The sequence below is a fragment of the Triturus cristatus genome, chromosome 1_2 (assembly GCF_964204655.1).
Source record: "Triturus cristatus chromosome 1_2, aTriCri1.1, whole genome shotgun sequence".
Taxonomy (NCBI): Eukaryota; Metazoa; Chordata; class Amphibia; order Caudata; family Salamandridae; genus Triturus; species Triturus cristatus.
In genome coordinates, this window is record NC_140580.1 from 327,915,164 (window position 1) to 327,936,077 (window position 20,914).

Below are 20,914 nucleotides of genomic sequence, written 5' to 3' on the forward strand. Positions count from 1 at the left end.
AGTGTTTGATTGGTTCTGATGCTCCGTCCATCACCACCCCCTTTTGTACCGCTTTGTTCGCCATAAGTTGGCAGGGTATGCTCAGACGTGAGTCCCTTGCTCACTTTGCCACTGGATTCAAGCTAGCCTGGCTGAAGACGGCTGAAATGCCAGAAACCGGTCCTAGGAAGCTTGTTTCTGGTCCAGGGAAGGCATGGCTTGGCAGTTCGGGCTGGACTGTTCCCATGAGGCACAGGGTCAGACTGATTTGCATATGGCCATGTCTGAACTGGGGTGGCAGAGTGGGCTAAAGAACGGTGATGGATCAAACCCAGATCTGTTGACTGGGTGTGAGTGTTTGATTGGTTCTGATGCTCCGTCCATCACCACCCCCTTTTGTACCCCCCTCACACAAGTGGCCCGCCACCACAACCTCTGAGACATCTCCTACGCCGACGACACCCAGCTCATCCTCTCCCTCACCAAGGACCCTCACACCGCCAAGACAAACATCCACGAGGGTCTGAGGGCCATAGACGACTGAATGCGGAGTGAAACTGAACTCGGACAAGACAGATTTCTTCATCCTGGGACCCACACCCTCAGCCTAGGACGACTCCTGGTGGCCAATCGCTCTGGGGACATCACCGACACCCACCAAACACGCACGCAACCTAGGATTGATCCTCGCATCCTCCCTCTCCATGTCCAAGCATGTCAACGGCGTCTCCTCCTCCTGCTACGACACCCTACGCACGCTCCGCCGGATCTACTCGTGGATCCCGACTTAAACAAGTAGAACAGTGACAAAGGCCCTCGTCAGCAGCTGACTGGACTACGCCACTGCACTCTACGCAGGACTCCCATCCACACACCAACGGCGGCTACTACGCTTCTGCAACGCCTCGGCACAAGTGATCATCAACGCCCCCCGCCACAGCCACATCACCCCCCTCCTGAGAGACCTGCGCTGGGTCCACATCGACAAGAGGATCACCTGTAGGCTCCTCAGCCACGCACACAAGGCACTCCACACCGCTGGACAAGCCGACCTGCACATCAGACTCGGCTTCTACACCCCCACCCGCAAGCTCCGCTCCGGCATCCTCGCCCTCACAGCTGTCCCCCGCATCCAATGTACGCCCGCCTGCAGCAGATCCTTCTCCTACCTCGCTGCCAGGAGCTTGAACACCCTCCCAACCCACCTACGACTGCCCAAGACCTACTTGCCTTCTGATGACTCCTCAAGACCTGTCTCTTCGAGCAGTATTGGAACCCCCCCCCCCTTCAGCGCCTTGAGACCCTCATAGGTAAGTAGCGCGCCTTACAAGTACCCAGATCGATTGTTGATTGATTGACGGTGCCTGCTGGTGGGTGTAGTGTGCTTTGGCAGTTGGTCTCCCAGCTGATGTATCTGTCCCCCCATGGTGCATGCTGCCATGTCAGTGAGTGTGAGTTCCTGTCCTAGATATCTGAGCTGGTTGTGTTTGTGTTAGATTTTGCAGTTGTCACAGGAGGGCCTTGTGCTGCCTACAGCAGGGCCAAGTGTCAGCTACCTTGTCAGTACTTTGCCAGTCCCTGTGCATTGCGCATGGTGCATGTGTATGTACCTGGGCCATATGGGCTGAGGGCAATGGTGTCTGTTTCTGAGTTGTTCAATATGTTTAGTGATCCCCACCCTCCCAGCATCCCGGACATCCTGTCTTGGGTTTGTGGTTTGTGGTTTGTGTAGGCTGGGACATGGCATGGCCTTGTTTTGTAAATGGGGCATACTCATGTTAGTGGCCTGAGCGTTGTTTAGAGTGTGGTTGTGTCAGGTGAGGGCTTGGGGATAGGTGAGTGCATTTGTTGTAGTTGGGGTGTGGATGCCATTCCCCCCATGTTACGTGAGTTGTTTGTGTACTCACCAGGCTCTCGGACTCCTTCGACTCTGTGTACTCCCACCGGCGAAAGCAGGGCCATCACCTTCTCCTCCCAGGGATGGTAATGTACCGGTCTGCGGGGCAGCCCACCTCCTGTGCTGTTACTCTGGGCGTATTCCTCATTCATTTTACGCTTGACTGCCCTGCGCAGATCGTACCACCTGGCTTGACATTCATTCCTGGTCCTTCTGATGGATGCAACAGCATTCACCCGATCGACGATCCTCTGCCACAGGCTAGTTTTTTGGGATATGCTGGTCTGTCTGACCAATGTTCCAAATAGCTGTGGCTCGACTCTGATGATTTCGTTGACAAGGATGTCCAGCTCCTCCGTTGTGAACTTTGGATTCTTGTTTGTGGGCATGGTGTGGGGTGTGGGTGTGGATGGTTGTGGGTGTGTGGGTGTGAATGTGTAGGTGTGTGTGTATGTGTAGAGGGGGTCTGTGTGAAGGAGGTTGTGTGAAGGTGTGTGAGTTAAGGTGTATGGGTGCAGTTGTTTGTGTGTGATGTCTGTCAGCAGTGGGTCTGTTGCAAAGGCTCATGGTGTTTGTGGGCCCTTTTTATTGGTCCATTTGTGGGTGTGGCTGTGTTTGAACTTTTGGTGGGTGTGTTATAAGAGGTGGTTGTGATTTTGGGCATCTGTTTGACCGTTTGGATGTGCCAGGTCAGTCTTGTAGTTGTTTTTTGTCCTGAAGACGTGTTTTGTGGGGTTGTGCGAGTCGAATTGACGGTCCTTGTGCTGTTTTACAGTGTCCTGGTTCAGTACGAGTCTTTTTCGCGTAGGTAAGGTGCGTCCATGGCTATGTTGTTGTACAGTGTTCACATGTGCAATGGTGTTGTACGACTCGTACATATGCGATGCTGGGGTACGGTGTTGGTGTACGGTGCGTCCAAGTACGGGGCTGGGGTGGGGGGTACGGGGCGTACATACGCGGGTGCTGTGGTGGGGGTACGGCGCTTACATATGTGTGTGCTGGGGTATGGCTCATACATGGGGGGGATGCTGGGGTACGGTGTTGGGGTACGGTGTGTCCGAGTACGGGGCTGGGGTGGGGGGTACGGCGCTTACATACGCATGTGCTGGGGTGGGGGGTACGGCACGACCATACGTGGGTGCTGGGGTACGGTGCGTACATGCGCTGGTGCTGGGGTGGGGGTACGGCGCGTACATGTGCGGGTGCTGGGGTGGGGGGTACGGCGCATACATATGCGGGTGCTGGGGTGGGGGGTACGGTGCGTACATGCACGGGTGCTGGGGTGGGTGGGTATGGCGCGTACTTATGCGGGTGCTGAGGTGGGGGGGTCCGGCACGTACATACGCAGGTGCTGGGGTACGGCGCGTACAGGCACGGGTGCTGAGGTGGGGGGGCCGGCGCGTACATACGCGGGTGCTGGGGTATGGCGCATACATGTGCGGGGGGGGTGGGGGGTCCGTACGACTCGTACCCCGGGCCCAAGTGTACCGGGGTAGTGGTCATACAAAGTTCGCTCCGTATGGGACATTTTCCATACGCTTGGGTATTCGGAACGCCGTTACGGATCGGACTTGTGCGCTCGGACTTCAGTTTTACGACTCGTACGTAAATCTGTCCGGGGACGTCTCGTAGACTTTTCCCGAGGCAATTCGTATGTAATTTAACGGTACGAATCGTACTTCGCCGTTTGTAGGGGACTTGTACGACTCGTACGTAAAAAAATACGGACACGAGTCGTACGGGAAATATTTTTACCGGATCGGAATCGCAACCTATATTGTCATTACATCTACTTTTGGATTAAAACCACATATTATTGGTTAGTGAGATCACAAAATTACAATGTTAGCACTTGCTTTATGACATCTGTACCTTTATTAGAAATTGCACACTACCCTTTTCAGTGAACCAGGCTTGGCCAAGGAGTATCTAGGCAGGACCAGGGGCAGACCAGGACATTCTCAGCTCATCGGCGGGCACGTCCTCTGCATACCACCAGAGAGGAGGAGGAGGGAGACCAAGCACTCAGTAGCGCCCACTCAGTCATTGCCATTAACATCAAAAGCATGGGTTGAGACTGAGGAGCCTGAAGGGGGTGGCATTTAGAGGGACATCACCTGCTAGGGGGATTATGAATGAGAATCTTTCCTTGGCCTACAAGAACTAGAAATGGAGATTGTGTCTGCTGAGTAGGCCTGACATCATCTGAGCCTTCCGCTGACCCCTCCCTAACTCTTAAGGCCCCCAATCCATTGTGACCTCCAGTTGCACCCCTTCCAAGTGCCTGTCAAGAAGAGCTGAGGGAAACATCTGCCCCCAACATCCCACACCCCTCATGTTCGACCTAAACCTTTCCATGTGTGGTTGCTCATGTGTCTCCAACCCAGGCTGTGATGGTGACAAATGATGATATCCGGACTATGTTCTCTCGTGGTTTACAGGAGATCAGGGAGGAGCTCTGTTTGTTCTGAGAGTCACAGTCCAAACTTTTGGAAAACATCAATGCGTCCATCACTGCTTTGGGGGCAGACAGATTTTCTGTGTTGTGCCAAAGACCCACGAGACCACTGTTGTTGTGTCCCTTTCTGTTTCCCCTGCTACTCCTTGTGTGATATGCACCAGTGGGGTGTCTGGTCCTGCATCGGCCAGCCACAGTGAGTCCACAGGTGCGGAAGTCCTAGCTATAGTCACCAAAGAGGACAGAGAGGATGACCAGTGACTGTGTCACTCCCAAACCTGGATACTCGTAGGGAAACTACATGTGGCTTGATGGGTGGAAATTATTTTTTACGTTCACCACGGACTCATCTGTTAGAACACTGCTTTCAATGTGGACTTCCTTTTATTTAACCCCTGTACATGGACTGGTTCCTATGACACTTCCTGGTGTGTTTTTTTATGTTGCCCAACATCCTACAAGTTCCTTGCCCATTCTTCATGAAGAATGTATTTATTTTCCTTTCTCTCTTTCTATTGGGCAGTATTTCTTATAATTATTTTTACGGAATCGTTTTACAACTAAGATTTTGAACCCAATATAAAATATTGTTCCAAACCATCTCCCTATCTTGTGTTTTCCATTATATATGTTGGATTCAAAGTAGTGAAGCCTACATATGTAAGTGTTCTGCAATGCGTTCAATATTATACCTTGTTACACGGCTGGTCCTACAAATCAACAAGTAAATCACATGCATTTATAGTCACATTTTTGTCCTACAAACAGAGTAACCATTTGAACATAATCAGATATTATTCAACTCAGGATAAAAGTATAGATTTGTACAAAATATTACGTTTATTTTCATATCTTTTGAATATTTACATTAACCCTGGGCGTAGTGGGCGTAGTGGGGCTACCCGGAGCATCACGGAGTGGGGGCAAATCTACGCACACTCCGCGTAGCCCCACTACGCGCTGCCCGCCTCCCTCCCGCCCTCTTTTAAAATCCCTTACAATGTTTAAAAGCATGTAAAAGTAATGAAAATGACTTACCTGAGATGCGGCGTCCCGGGGCTCCCTCTTCCTGCTTCATCGCCGACTTCTTCCTCACAAATGCGCATGCAAGGGATTTTAAAAGAAGGCGGGAGGGAGGAGGATGGCGGGCAACTCCGCTCCACCGTGGCGTGTGCGTAGCCTGCCTGCTACGCCTACTTCACAGACCGCAAAGTAGGCAGCAGTACGCGCACTCCCCGGGTGGAACGGAGCACTAGGCCCACGCTTAATTTACATATTTACAGTAGTCACGGGAGATCTCTCTTGTGACTTCGCAAATGTGGTGGTGAGGATCTCTGTGAGTTAGTACGCATTCTTGGTGGGTAGGTTGATGTGTGGCAGCTACCTGTGCAGGTGAGTTTGTTTGCTCAGCTGAGGAGGGTGGGGCCTGTACAGATGGTGAGGGTGCCTTTACAGGTGGAGCGGGGCCTATGCAGGTGGGGGATGCCTGTACAGGTGGGGGTGCATGCACAGGAGGGGAGGATGCCAATACAGTGGGGGTGCCTTACAGGTTGGGGGCTGTACAGAAGGGTGGAAGTTCCTGTGCAGGTGGGGTGGTGCCTGTGCACATGGGGAGATGCCCTCTATTATCTTCATGGCTACTGCATGGTGTCTTGCACTCTCTTCCCTATAGATTGAAATTTGGTTACGGTGGATCCTTGATATGTTGTGGCAAGATTTCCCAAAACTGTCCAAGAAAATGGTCTGCCTGTCAATCATCTGAGGGCTAAACTATAGTGAGTCTCAAATGTGAGACAGAGTAGACCCTATAGAGAAATGTCCTGTCTCACATCAGACTGTTGTTGCAAAAAAATCTTCCTCCCACTGGCCAACATCATCACCTGCCATCCCTCTTCGCATGGGACACCCTCTGATATGACTGTCAGGGCCACGGACATGGGGATTGGGTGAATGTGGGAGGCTGTAGGGAGGAGATTCACGCCTAGGAGATACCTGCTCCTCACCAGGGGTAGTATGTCATTCAGATGCTTGAGAGAAGGCCTGGGATGCACTGTCGTGGGATGAGTGTGTGGGAGAAGCAAAACTTTGACCTTGGACGTGAGGGCTGTGAGGAGGAAATTGTAGTGTTGGAGGAGGTGAACTCTGTGGCTGGTTGGCTGACTGCTGGGAACGCACAATCCTCAGAAGAGAAGTGGGTGGTACGATGCTATCCGGGCCAGATGTTACCTTCAGTATTTGGCCAGTAGGCCAACAATGCACTCCCCCTCATCTATGTCCTCCTCCACGTCCAGCAACTGCTCATCTTCTTCCTCCTCACTCTTGTCTTGTTGACCAGTGCTGGATGCTGACATTGCTGCTTGGAGGAGGTTCGGTTTAGGTCTCTCCTCGGATTGCCTGCCGCCCTCCTCTGGTGGATGGTTCAGCCTAATCAAGCGACTCATTGTCACCAGCACCTGAAAGACAGAGGTTGCAATATATAAATTATTTGCCATAGTATATCATGTGCTACAGTACAACTGTATGAACAATTTTTCTTGGCATCTACCTCAAGTTCCAAATGTGATCTGGTTTGTGTAAACCTATATGTGACAGCTCACACTGTAGCATTGAGGTGTTCAATGAAGATGTGCCATGCAAAATCACACTCACCAGCTCCAGTCAGAGATCTGCTTGGTATTGAGATCTCCTGTGATGTCAGCTGATGAACCTGGCACCTTGATTGTATGGCAGAAGACAGGACCCTTGATCCAGCACCTTAATGAACGTTCAGCATGAATAATAAGTAAACATGCAAAATAAACACAAACATCACGGATTATGTTGGAAACACCAACATTTTTGCTTAAAAAGTGACTATATCTCCAAAATTACATTCACAGGGATTTAGTTTTCTTGAACTTTTTAGGAAATAATAGTTGACTACACTATATGGTACACGTAACGGATGGACGGATGCTAGTGGGTCTGATTGCTGCAGTCAAAACGTCTCCCAAATCCCTGAATGAGGTACTTTGGAAAACTGAGGTACCTGACAGCAGCTGTAATCAAACATACATATCCATATTTCAATATAAAAATGATGTGTATTATTTTACTTGTATGTGTCATTAGAATAGTGCTAGTCCTTCTTAGATTAAACAATATAAGCAATTGGGTACATACTTTATTATTTCAATTTAAATGCACTTACATTACCCAACATGTTATGTAGAAGTATACTCTTATGAACCTCATCTGAGCATATGAAGATGGATGACAACAGAGATATTTGACACACCCCACATACTGCTAATATGCCATCCAATATATTAGACTATGAGCTTTATATAGAGGTATATGTAAGTGACCCTACCAGGGTCTACCACCCACCCAGTGTATGGTGGCTGGTCATTTGTCACACCCATACGTGGCACAGAGGTCACTGTAGTATGTGTTGTCCTGGCCAACGTCACAGGACCTAAAAGGATATGAGTATAATTTAATTATCATTCGAGTTGACACATGTTAAAACCAACATTTACTAGTTGGTTTTAAGATGTGGAGTTTAAGACAAACATCTATATCAATAATATAATGGAGTTTAAGACAAATATCTATAGGTTGTGCGCTAATTACGTAGTTTTGGGACCCACTGCTGGGCATATTTGCAGACCAGTTTGTGCTGGTGGAAGTGGTTGATCCGCCCATGACGTTGCCTTCCTGCAAGTGCAGGCACCTCAGTTCCAGTGGGTGGATCTACTTTGGATGAATGTGGAAATTAAACGAAGAAGTTAACAGACAAATAAAACAAATAATGATTATATACAACTTTTAACATAGTGACTAAAGTGCATTCCAATGCAACTATTATGTCTACTAACTTATGCACAGTTTCATGTGACCCATACAAAACTTAATTGAAATCAGCAGCAGAGATGGTCAACTGTTTCTGAAGAAGAAATGTGAAGTTAAAATTTGAAGCACTTAAGATTCTGGGACTTATAGTGGGATAGTCAAAATGAAACACATGAGAATAGAATTCACCATGAATATTTGCACAAACTAGATTCAGTGGCGGCTGGTGACATTTGAAAGTGGTGGGGCGTCAAACGTGTGGTGGAACGCACCGCGGCGAGCGAGCGCGCCCGATCAGCATAAGGAGGGTTCGGGGGGGTCCCCCCCCGAGAAAATGTGGAAAAAGAGTGGGCAAATGGTGCATTTTCAAGCAAATTTGAGAAAGCAAGATGGTTAAAAAAGCAATTGTGAAAGTACAGTTATTACATTAATAAAGAGATGTCAATGTCATATTAATAACATAGGTAGTTCTTTATTCAGTATAATCACAGAACTGCATAGCAGACTTCGAGATAACAATGCTGAGTACCATTCATACATAGCACATTTGCCATCAAAATGTTCTTTTTTTGAAGCATTCACCTTAACTGTTTGAGCTCGTAAAATAAGTAAAGCAGTGGCAGCTGGTGATTTTTCAAAGCGTAAAAAAGTTAGAACCAACTGAGCCCAACTGATATAAGTCAAGATCAGGGGGAGGGGGTTCTTCATCTAAGAAGTTTTTGAAAGAAAAAAAGGGCAAATAGTGCATTTTAAGCTAATTTAGACAAAAAAATGAAAAAGCAATAAGAATCTAGACCACACATAGGGTGCACGACAACTGAGCTGCCTCTTTGTTAATGGCATTATTGTAAGGAGGGAGGCTGAACACTTCTAGTAAAGTACACCTGCACCTCAGTAAGCAGTCTAGGGACATAGTGTTGGACTAAACCTGACTTGTATTTTTGTCACAAATCTAACAAAAAATAAAAACATAAGTTGGCAGTGTAAGGCACAAGACCCACCATGAAAGCTTTAATGTGAAAACACACTTCCTTCTGTAATTACTAAAACATACACAGCGACAGTCCTATTCTGCCTCAGCATTGTGGCTTTTATTGAAAAAAGGACACTAGATGGAATACATAATCTCCCAAATACATTCTGTAACTATTTCTCACAGCGAAACATCGATCACATGCATCAGTGTACACTGTTGTTGCTCTATAAAATATAAAAGCCAACAGTTGAAAAACTGCTGAAAAAAATATTTAAAAATCATAACAAAGCACAACAGTGCATTACTGCTGCATAATCAGTAGTTTTGCCTGTAAATTGGACAGTCACCCGAGGTCAGCTCTGTACCCCCAGAAACATCAAAGTCCAAGTTCATATAGGTGTTTTGCAAGGTATAGGAGATTGCATGCACTTTACTTGCTGCAGACAATGTTTGTGGTAGTACCAGAGAAATAAACAGTAAAAGCAGCCTTCCAGACCATAAAACAGGAGCACAAACATAACAAAAAAAACTGCCTACTCTTTCCCATTATTAAACGTTACCTCACTGTGTTAGTGATGACTTCACTCGGCCTCAGGAGTCTGCTGAGAGAAGGGTTCCCACTTCACCTCTACTCTCGCCTTCTGTCAGCAGAATCTGTTGCGCAAATTGCACTGCATTTTACGCTACTAAGTTAAAGGCATCAAATGGCGTGCCAGCCACCTAGCTTAGGCGGCAAGGAGCCTTTGATGTGGTTTCTAACACTTGCAACAATGTGAAACTCTATGTAGGTATTCTGGGTTTGCAGACCTCTTTACAGCACTAAAGTGAAATAACATGCGCTCTCTGACATACTTTGGGTGCTCTCATACACCAATCTATAAATAGAAGCAGATCGGCTTAGTTTGGCACACATGTATCCATGTCAAAAAGTTGTGGCGGAACCTGCCATTGAGCAGCACTGATACTTGGACCTGAATCCAAAAGTGGACCCAGCTTTAATTTTAAGAACCCTGAGTGAAAGTGCACCCTGCTTTAATTTGAAGAACCCTGAGTGCTTTCTGCCCTCTTACTCTCCCTGCTCTGCCAGTGGCTCTCTAATTACCCATCTGCCTCCTTCTACCCCTCTCTGACTCTGCCCTGCTCTGTGCTCTCTCTCGCCGCTCTGACTGCCCCTCTGTCTCTGCCCTCTTACAGTCAGAGCTCTCTCTCTGGCCCAACTGCCTCTCTCCTACCTCCTGCCACTCTCTGTCTCTGCCCCACTGCTCTCTCTGCCTCCCAGGCTCTCCCCCCTCTCACTCTCCCATCTCTGACTGCGATTCTTGAACTGCCTCTCTTTCTCTGCCCTCCTACTCTCCCCGCTCTGCCTGTCCTCTAACTGCCCCTCTGTCTCTGCCTTGCTCCTCTGTCCCTGCCCTGCTCCACACTCTTTCTCTCGCCGCTCTGACTGCCCCTCTGTCTCTGCCCTTCTCTGCCCTCTTACACTCAGAGCTCTGTCTCTGGCCCAACTGCCCCTCTCCCGCCTCCTGCCACTCTCTGCCTCCGAGGCTCTCCCCCCTCTTACTCTCCCCTCTCTGCCTGCGGTTCTCTCACTGCCTCTCTTTCTCTGCCCTTCTCTGCCCTCCTACTCTCCCCGCTCTGCCTGTCCTTTGACTGCCCCTTTGTCTCTTCCCTGCTCCTCTGTCCCTGCCCTGCTCCACACTCTTTCTCTCGCCGCTCTGACTGCCCCTCTGTCTCTGCCCTTCTCTGCCCTCTTACACTCAGAGCTCTGTCTCTGGCCCAACTGCCCCTCTCCCGCCTCCTGCCACTCTCTGCCTCCGAGGCTCTCCCCCCTCTTACTCTCCCCTCTCTGCCTGCGGTTCTCTCACTGCCTCTCTTTCTCTGCCCTTCTCTGCCCTCCTACTCTCCCCGCTCTGCCTGTCCTTTGACTGCCCCTTTGTCTCTTCCCTGCTCCTCTGTCCCTGCCCTGCTCCACACTCTTTCTCTCGCCGCTCTGACTGCCCCTCTGTCTCTGCCCTTCTCTGCCCTCTTACACTCAGAGCTCTGTCTCTGGCCCAACTGCCCCTCTCCCTCCTCCTGCCACTCTCTGCCTTCGAGGCTCTTCCCCCTCTTACTCTCCCCGCTCTGCCTGTCCTTTGACTGCCCCTTTGTCTCTTCCCTGCTCCTCTGTCCCTGCCCTGCTCCACGCTCTATCTCACGCCACTCTGATTGCCCCAAAAAACCACAAACATACTTTAATTTTATTCTAAACCAAAGGAATGTTACCACTTTTCTGTGATATACAAGCTGATGAATATACTATAACAGAATTGTCGGTATATGTATTCAGTATTTCTTATATATAAATATATCACACTCGTGTAAAATCCAATATTTACAGTCATAAACATGTAGTGATTAAATACATTCTTTAGTTGTTTCTAAGTATAACTATAATAAAGAAACTTTGAACATAACCTAAGGGAAATCCCATCCTACAGCCAGTCAGATGGAGCCATAAAATACAAATCACTCACCTCGTGAGACAGGGTTGAGAGTCTGCAGAGCACCATCTGGACTCTGCAAGCAGTGACGCAGCCACGAGTCCCAGACAACTGAAGTGGGCACCTAAGCAACCTTCCCTTCATGCTGCCATCGTGTCCAGGGGTCTTCTGCTGGCTGCCAGACAGTCCATCACTGTGTAGTGCTGTAGACGTGTGATGCACCTACAATTCAACACCGGAAACAGAAAACTCGAGTCTGCGCAGTGTGTCTTCAGGAATCATGTGGATACACTGCACAGAATCAATTTCTACGCTTCCTGTCTGCCTGGAGCCTCTACCCCACCCCTTGCCAACTCCTCCTCACAGGGTGGGACCAACCCACCGTGACGAGTTGGAAATGGGTGGGGTAGCCATGCTCTTCACTCCCTGATTGACGTGAAGCCCCTGCACTACAGGGCTTAAGCCTGAAGCGCCCGGGGCTAACTTTACCCCCACGTCATCAGGGGGTGGAGACTGATCCTTTGAGCTATGTGTTTGCCGAGCTGATGACCTCACAGACCTCAGGTCGGTGAGCTCTTCAGCCCGGCAAATAGTTTGCCCAACGTCACTCAGCGTCAGTGACTCAGGCTGGCATTGTGCATTACTTATGGCCCCATTCACAGAAAACAAGGATGGCATGTATACTATTTACCGACCGAATTTAGGTGAGTGCAGCAGCCTGCATTTTTAATAACATAAACTGCAAACTGTTTTTATTGTGGAGATGGACGGTGATGATGGGGACAAAAGTAAAGGGGGCGGAGCCCCGACGCCCGGTACGAGAAACCGCCACTGACTAGATTGACTTCCATAGTCATGTTTTCACTTCATATTATTATAAATATTTTTTAGTAAACTCACTATCTAACCATCACATATTTCCTGGCACCACAATAGGGTCGTCGTTCACAGGCAGCCCATGCATCAGGTGGGGGTGCTTGGTGGAGAGGACATCATTCTCAGGTGTGAGACGGAAGTGAGTTCCAGTTTGTTCACCAGGGAGAGCTCTGAACACCACTATCCTAGTGAAATTCTCCTTCACCCATCCCCTCTCAACCTGCCGCTTCTTTATGATGTCGGTAATTCGTCCAGACATTCTCCCCAGTGCACTGTCTGCATTAGCCAACTGCTGCCATGGGGCTGCCTTCTGTGGTGCACTGCTGAGGTATGGAGTAAGACCATGTAGCTTTTCATAGTTCTCCACAAAAACAATGTACTATCATTTGAGTCTCCTCCACTGTGAAGTTTTTCATATTCCTGATATTGAACATGCTGACACTTTGCAGATGGCAAGGTAACGTGCAGAGCAGCAAGGTGAAGTATTTGTTTGGAAAAAACAGAGCCTTGGATGTATGCTGCTTTTTTGTAGTTTGCAGTGCAGGGGTTGCAGGTGGCATTAATTGTCTACAGGTGCATGTAATTAAATTTTCCTCGCCCTGAGGGTGGAGATTCTGCCCGAGTGCAGAAGTTACTCCTGAGTACGGAACCTCCGCAGGCATAAAGAAACTACTCGTAAGGCTTTTGAATACCAAAAATGTAGTAAAGTTAGACTTTTGGTCTAAGTTAGAATTTTGGAGTGTCATTTATTTTTGGGAAGTACGAGGCTGGTAAGATTTTAAAAAATTTTAAAAAGTCCCTCAACGACAGTGAGAGAACATTCCCTTTACTGCAAAGGGTGTGAGCATGTCTCAAACTCTCAGCACCTAAGAACTGCAATTCCCCATTGATGGAAGCACTACCCTCTATGTGGCAACATTTTGTAAGCTTTAAATCAGAAATATATTGCTATTGAATAGTGGCTGAGTATCCACTGTGCTGGGGCTAAAACAAGCCCTGAGGTAGAACTGTTCGAAATTTTCATTACACTGCTAAAATCTTGCTTTATTTCCAGCATTCATGTTATACTGCCGTGAAATTCTCAAAATTACATCATTAGGCCTGGTTGCATAATGAAAGACTTCGAATTAAAAAGCCCTATGGTGGGGGAACGAGAACAATGGCAATGACCAGAATGCGTGCGGCTGGCGTTTGAGACACCTGTGTTTTTTAAGCTAATTTTTAGCACAAAATTTGCCCCATGTTCAAGATAGATACAAGAGCATATTTTGCACTAAAATATAACGCTAAGGGATGCATTTCCATTTTGTGCAACTTTACTTAAGTTTATCGGAAATTTCACATAATTATGCTAAAGGAAATTATGCAAATTTCACACCTACCTTGAAGGGTAGCATGTCAATTGTCCTATATAGGAAGCCAATGTAACTTGGTGCATGGCTATAGTCATTCATCGCATGATTCTCTGCTTTCAGAAGTTGTGCTGCTCCCAGGTAGAACATTTGGCTGCTCAGCTTTAGCTACAGACCAAGTGGTCCTGAGGAGGCCAGGAAAAAGTTAAACTGGCAAAGTTGGGAATCTTCATCCACATTCTTGAAGGAAGATGGTTCCTGACTTTGTCCAATTTTGTGCAGTAGGTTTAAAATTTTGATTACTCATAGATTTAACCCCACCTTCCTAGTATTGTCTTATTGTGTGATCCAAAGCAAAAGGTTATGTCCTTATGGCTCAGTTCATCTGCCTGTCCAAATGTTTAGAAATATAACTAATTTAGCCCAAAGAAAGGCTGAAACAAAATTCTATGGGTTCAAACGTATTGTATGGACTATTTCACCACAACATTGTACTTCATATTTTTATTGGTTTTGAGCTGTGATGGATGCATATGGTCTCTGTTAGACCTAGAATCCTTGGCATGCTTTCCCCCTAACTGTTTTGCTGTCAGACCTACAGGTTTTGCAAACTTTGTTTTTGCTGGCCTTAGGATTCTGCACACTTTACAACTGCTAACCAGTGCTAAAGTGTTTGTGCTCTTGCCCTAAAACATGGTACTATTGTCTTATACCAAATTGGAATATTTAATGTATTTATAAGTCCTTAGCAAAGGGCTCTACATGTGCCCAGGATCTGTAAATTAAATGCTACAAGTGGGCCTGCAACACTGAATGTGTCAGCCTCCTAAATCGCCCTTTAAACATGTCTCAGGCCTGCCATTGCAGAACCTGTGAGTGCAGTTTAACCTGCCACGTCGACCTGGCAAAATAAACCTTTTGCCAAGCCCAAACCTTCCTTTATTAATGCACATAAGTCACTCCCAAGGTAGGCCCTAGACAGCCCCAAGGGCAGGGTGCAGCGCATTTAAAAAGTTAGACATGTAGTTTTAAGTTTTACATGCCCTGGTAGTGAAACACTCCTAAATTCGTTTTTCAATACTGCAACGCCTATCTCTCCCATAAGATAATGTTGGAGTTACCTTACTACATTTTATAAGTGTAATTTCCAAATGGGAAGAGAGACCTCCTTCAAGTTTGGTATCTCTGGAATCACAATTTAAAATCCTAGCTTATGGCGGTCAGATTTTAAATTGCAATTCTGAAAATGACGCTTTTAGAAAGCTGAATTTATTTGCCTTAGCCATTTGGTGCCTTCAGCCTCTCTCTGGTCACATTACTGGGTGGAGTTAGCAGTTGGGCTGTGTGTATTCCTCCTAGATAGCCACACAGAATTTGAGCTTATGTGTGATTGAGTTGGCCATCACTGGCAGGATAGGAGGGAGGAGTTGGGCCCAGTCGCCCTTACACCTGAATGGGCTGTGTTCTGTCTTCACACAAAGGGCTGTAGTTAGTCTGGCGCCAGGGAAGGCTGGGCATCTGTGCACTTCAAAGGCTTGCCTCTAGAAGCTTCTCCCCACTTCAAAGGCACAGCTGTAAATAAAACAAGGACCTCAGACACCACCACTTCAGTAAACATCTGGATCTGTGGTTACTATGCCAGGAGAATGACTGCTGTGCTGCTGAAGGACTGCCACTCTTCTAGACTGCTGCTCTGAATAAACTGCAGCCCTACTGTGCTGCCCTATTGTGCTGCCATGATGCTTTCTTGCCTGGATGAGAAGGACTGGACCTGCATCACTTGAGCCCAGAACCCAGAGTGACTCCAAGGGCTAGTTGGTTGGCCTTCTGATCTGAAGACTCAGGGACATAACAGGCTTCTAACAACCTCACACCTGCACCTGGACTCTGCCATCTGAGAGTCTACCCTGTTAAGTGGTGCCACCCTAGTCAGCACAACCGACGCATCTCATCTGCTGAGTGTGCATCTCCGAGTAGAAAAGATGCATTTCTCCAGCTGGGTGGCGCTTCTTCACACAGTGCATCGCCGCTGTTACGTGGATTGGACCTGTCACAAAGACCTGCGTCGCCCCCACAGTCATCAGAACCGATGCTTCACCTTGAAGGAGCAGCACATCCACGGCCCAGTTCCTAGCATCTCTCACCAACTACAGCCTCTGCAATGATGACGGACTCCGCATCCCAGCCTCGCAGCTCCTCGGAACCGATGCATCAACAGTTGCGCGACTAATCCCTGACACCAGACTTTGCATCACAAGCCTTGTTGACTGGATCCTTAATAATGACGCAACATGACCTTGCACCGCAGCCTCGCCGCATCTCTGGACCAATGCATCCCTCTGGCTGCACAGCTCATCCTCGACGTAGATCAACGCAACGCCACGTAACCAGGATTTGAGATACTTTGATCAGCTGGCCTACCTGGGTCCCTGTAGCCAGCCCATGCTCTATCGTGGTTGTCCTAAACTTGTGACTTTGTCCCTGTTCGGTTCACCGATACATCCACAGCTGGCGCTGTATGCTTTTCGGTTCTATTTTGACCTAAAACTTTACAATTGAATACCTCCGGTTCTACTTATTAGATTTCTGTTGTTTTGGTCTTGTTTTATTTATCAAATTAAGCTCTATTTCTGTTGTGGGAATCTATGTTTGTGGGGTTTTCACTGTTTTACTGTTTGAAGTGTTGTACAAATACTTTACACATTGCCTCTAAGTTTAGTCTGACTGCTCTGTGCCAAGTCAGCAGAGGGTTGAGCACAGGTTAATTTGGGGTTTGCTTGTGCCTTACCCTGACTAGGGTAGTGGCTGCTGCTTGACAAGGGCTTATACCCAGTCAACCAGTAACCCAATTTCTAACAGTCTTTTTTTTCACACTTAATGTAATTTTCTCCAATGGAAATGAGCATAAATGATGTTTTATTGTGTTTCGCTACCTTTACTTGAGTTCACTGTGGCCAGTGCACAAGTGGGGGGTACATGGGGATAGACAGTACCACCCACTATTTTCTCAGGGTGGACACCGTTCATCCCTGCTAAGAAGACTGTCCCAACTACAATATGCTGAACTCGTCCCGGAGTAATTTTCAGACATCGGGACACATTCAGCAGTGCCTGCACATTGTCTGCTGTCCTTTTGAGCAGCAACGTGCAGGCAGAGAAGGGACTTTGTTATTTTAAATGTGTTACTTTAAAAAGGAGCACAGCTTGATGTCACTTCACAGGTACTTAAGGGAGGAATGGTTTTGACTTTGTTCCGTCACTGTATTTAAGAAAGATATGCATGTACTGTCAGAACGTCAGATGTGTTGATCTGTGCCATTCTTTACACAAATAATTTAAATACCACTATTTTGTTTTATTTGTTTTTTAGTGCTACACATTTGAATGCAGGGTGTCATTGCGCTTTACATCAAATGTCCACATTATTAATTGTGAACAAATCATAAAAGTGTGTAAATCAATGTACAGGTTGTGTTACATCAGACAGTGAGGGTTACAAGGTGTATGAGTCACATGTCCTTCGTACCTCACTGGCTGTATTAGAAAGATTACAATTTATGAACTGCACATAACAAAAGGATCTCTGAGCCCACTTACCTATCTACATGAAATAAAAATCTGCCATCTGCATGTTACATAATGTGCTCTGCAGGAGACACATTAACCCTGTATGCTACTTTGATTTAAAAGTGGGACTTGTCAAAACACAGATCTCTCCAGCAAATGCGTTAATCTCCAGAGCTATTTTACAATTATTATTATTCTCTGAGAATTACTGGGCACACAAAGATCTCTACAGCAGGTCCCATAACCCCAGAAGATATTTTAAAATGCAGACTTAGCAACCAATTAAGCAGACCAGATTTACTGCCATGTTTCTCCTTGTTGCCAATTTCTTTGAGGCATTTTAAAAAAATGAATGTATACATTGAGTTTACTAGGGAAACTTAAACCCTTCTTCCCTCAGAGCGACTTAAAAATGGCAGTACAAGCCTTAGTGCTATCAAGATTAGACTATGGAAGCACCACTCTCTGTGATCTCCCCAGATACAAGCTGGCTCCGCTGAGGGCTTCACTTAACGCTGCAGCAAGATTGGTATCAGGAGCTAAAAGAAATAGCCACATTTCTCCGACCTTGAAAACGCTGAACTGGCTGTCATATGAGGCAAGAATTCAACTAAAAGTTGCCTGCATGACCCTTAAAGCACTACACAACAACACACCAAGTTACCGAGCTCTAAAGCTAGAACGATCCGGAGGATGCAGACAATTACGAAGCGCGAGTTCTCTACTTCTGAAACCACAACCCTTTCATAAAAAGAGAACTGGGTGCAGAGCCTTTTCAGGGATCGCTCCAAAGATCTGGAACTCCTTACCTCCAGTGGTTCGGGGAATCTCTTCCTTTACCGCCTTCAAAAAAGAGGTAAAAATCCTCCTAATGAACAAATTTACGTCCTAAGACCTGACCCTATACTGGCTTCGAGCCACCGATCCGATCCTCATATCACTGGCTACCTTGTGTGGATTGAAAGAGAACACTATTGATTTGTTTATATCCACAATGCAGACCTAAGGCTCAATAACTTTATTGTCTGCAATATGACGTTGCCCTCTGGGATCTTCATGTTTTCATCCACTGGTCTCCTATGTTAGCTTATACCTATGTTATCTTATACCTTTTGCCTCTTTTGTAAGTAATGACGAATATCTAATGCGTGTATATTACTTTATTTCTTATGTCTCTATAACTTTATACTGTAAAGAGCTCTGATACCCTCGTGGGTCACGTTCGCGCTATATAAAACCTTATAAATAAATAAAAATAAATAAATAAATTGAGGGCCAGATTTTGCGTTTGGGTTGTGTCACTTTTTTTGTAACAACCCTGACTCAAAATCTCTTTTGTTAAATTGCGTAATATGCTCAGATTTGCTCATTAGAGACCTGCTAAATTAAGTGTGAGGTCTCAAGATCTGATATCATTTTATAGGTTGTAATGCCACTTCCTGTGATGTCACTACTTGTGACGCCACTTGCGATGTCACGCACCATGATGTCATTTGCATAGTATCTAACTTGGTTAGTCCCCCTACTACTTTTTTGGGACTTTTGTGTCCTGACTGCACCTTTGTTGACGTTCCTGCTTCTTCCTCTATCCAGTTTTGGACATTATGGTGCCCCACCCATCCCCCTTCCACTCTAACTTCTGAAAGCCAGTTGTTCAATTGGTATAGCAATGGCTAACCAGTTCCAATGAACACTAAAGCATATATCACGATTGGCCTACATTTTGTGTGGGAGAAATGCGCACCGCCTAATTTGCAGCGGTACTATGATGTGCTATTTAGCAGCTCCCTGATGTACACCCGGTTCCGATGTGCAAATATGATAACGAGAAATAAAAACCGAATATTTGCGCATGAATTTATCCATCACTACTGGGTTTACGATATGTTTTTTTTTTTTTACTGAATTTACGCTGTGATCCGGGCCTAATTCATCCAACGTAAAAATCTTGTCAGTAGAATAGCAATGAATGCAGGCCGGAATTTCGCTTCAGTTTTGCGCACCCACAGAGCGGTTAATAATGGCAGGTGTCATCAGGACGGAAGTGACTTCCTACGTAACAGCAGACAGCATCAGGCCCCGCGTACCACGTGATTTGCGAAATCGCCTAAGGTTCCCAGTGCAATAATGACTTTACATCTGCAGATCTCGATTTCTGCCATTGTTTAATGTTCATTTAAAACACTCCCCAATGTGTTTTTGCCTTTTCTCTATTACAGCAGTCCGCACTTTTCCCGCGACGGCGGGCGCGTGGAAGGGAAATGCACTGGAGGATGCTGGGAGCGCCATGTGTGTGCTGCGCCGGGGATCGGACGTAGCAGATGTGCGAGAAAACAGCCCAGAATGCTTACGACACAAATACCTCTGGAGCCAGCCGAACAACAGCTGCCTCCGAATCTGTCCCACTGTATCAGTCCATAAAAGTGTAACTGCTGCTCTAGGCCAGTCTTTATTTTACTACATCAAAAAACGCAACCCCCTCCTGTCCCCACATTAGCCAAACATTGCAAATGCCAGTAGGTCTGCGTTACAACAGAAAGGGATTTTTGAGCTAATGGTGAAAGGTACTCATTATCTCGTCATACATGCACTTTGTCACTGATTCCACTCAGACCTGCTTCTGGTGACACCCATTCCGCAGCTAGGTTGCGCTTGTGCCCCCAGTTTCTGGGCTCTTGCTCGCGCACTTCCTCCAGCTCACGCCCTGGCCACCACTTGATCATTGCCTGGCCTCGCTTTGGGCACCCACCTGATTCCCTCCTCCACTGCTGGGTAGCTAGCATGGAGGGGGTTGAGATCATCCCATAGGTGGCCTCTCGCCGTGGTTAGTTTGATTTGGCTCTTTGGTGAGCGCAGCAGGGAGCTCCAGTGCAGCTGTGGAAGAGCATCAGGGGACATCACCTGGCCACTCCCAGCGCCCAGTGTGTGGGTCTGCACCTAGGCATCGTAAGCGGCCCTATGATGAAGCATGCCACTAAAAAGTGGGTGAGGGCAGTATTTAAAAAGCTGTTGATTTTTTTCCCCTTAAATTTTCCCTAATTTTCCCTTTTCTTTCAATTTTGTTGCAATTTGCCTAGGACAGAAGCAAAGACAGAACTGTTTACAGTAGGGTCCCCTCTGTTATGTGGTTTGAGTCCTTCTCTTTTTGTGAGTTGAGGTGTACTTGTGAGGGGCGTTAGAGGAAGCTCACTTCCTTGTCTCTCTTTCTTTGTGATACTGGTTGTCAGAGCCTTACCTGATTTTGGGTAGCAAAAGAGGGAAGTCTTCTTTGCCACGTGTGGCCTTAGTGGACGCCTGAACCTCATTCAGAACTGGATTCATTTGTGACCGCACTGCAGAATCGACAGTAGGAGTTCCCCTAACAAAATAGAAAAGAAAACACACCAAGGATAAAATCCTAGGTGCACAGGAGTCTTGCAAAAACACTTCACAAAATAACACAGTCTCTCAAGCGCTCTTTAAATATTCTCAGAATCCTTCAAACCTTGATAGTCA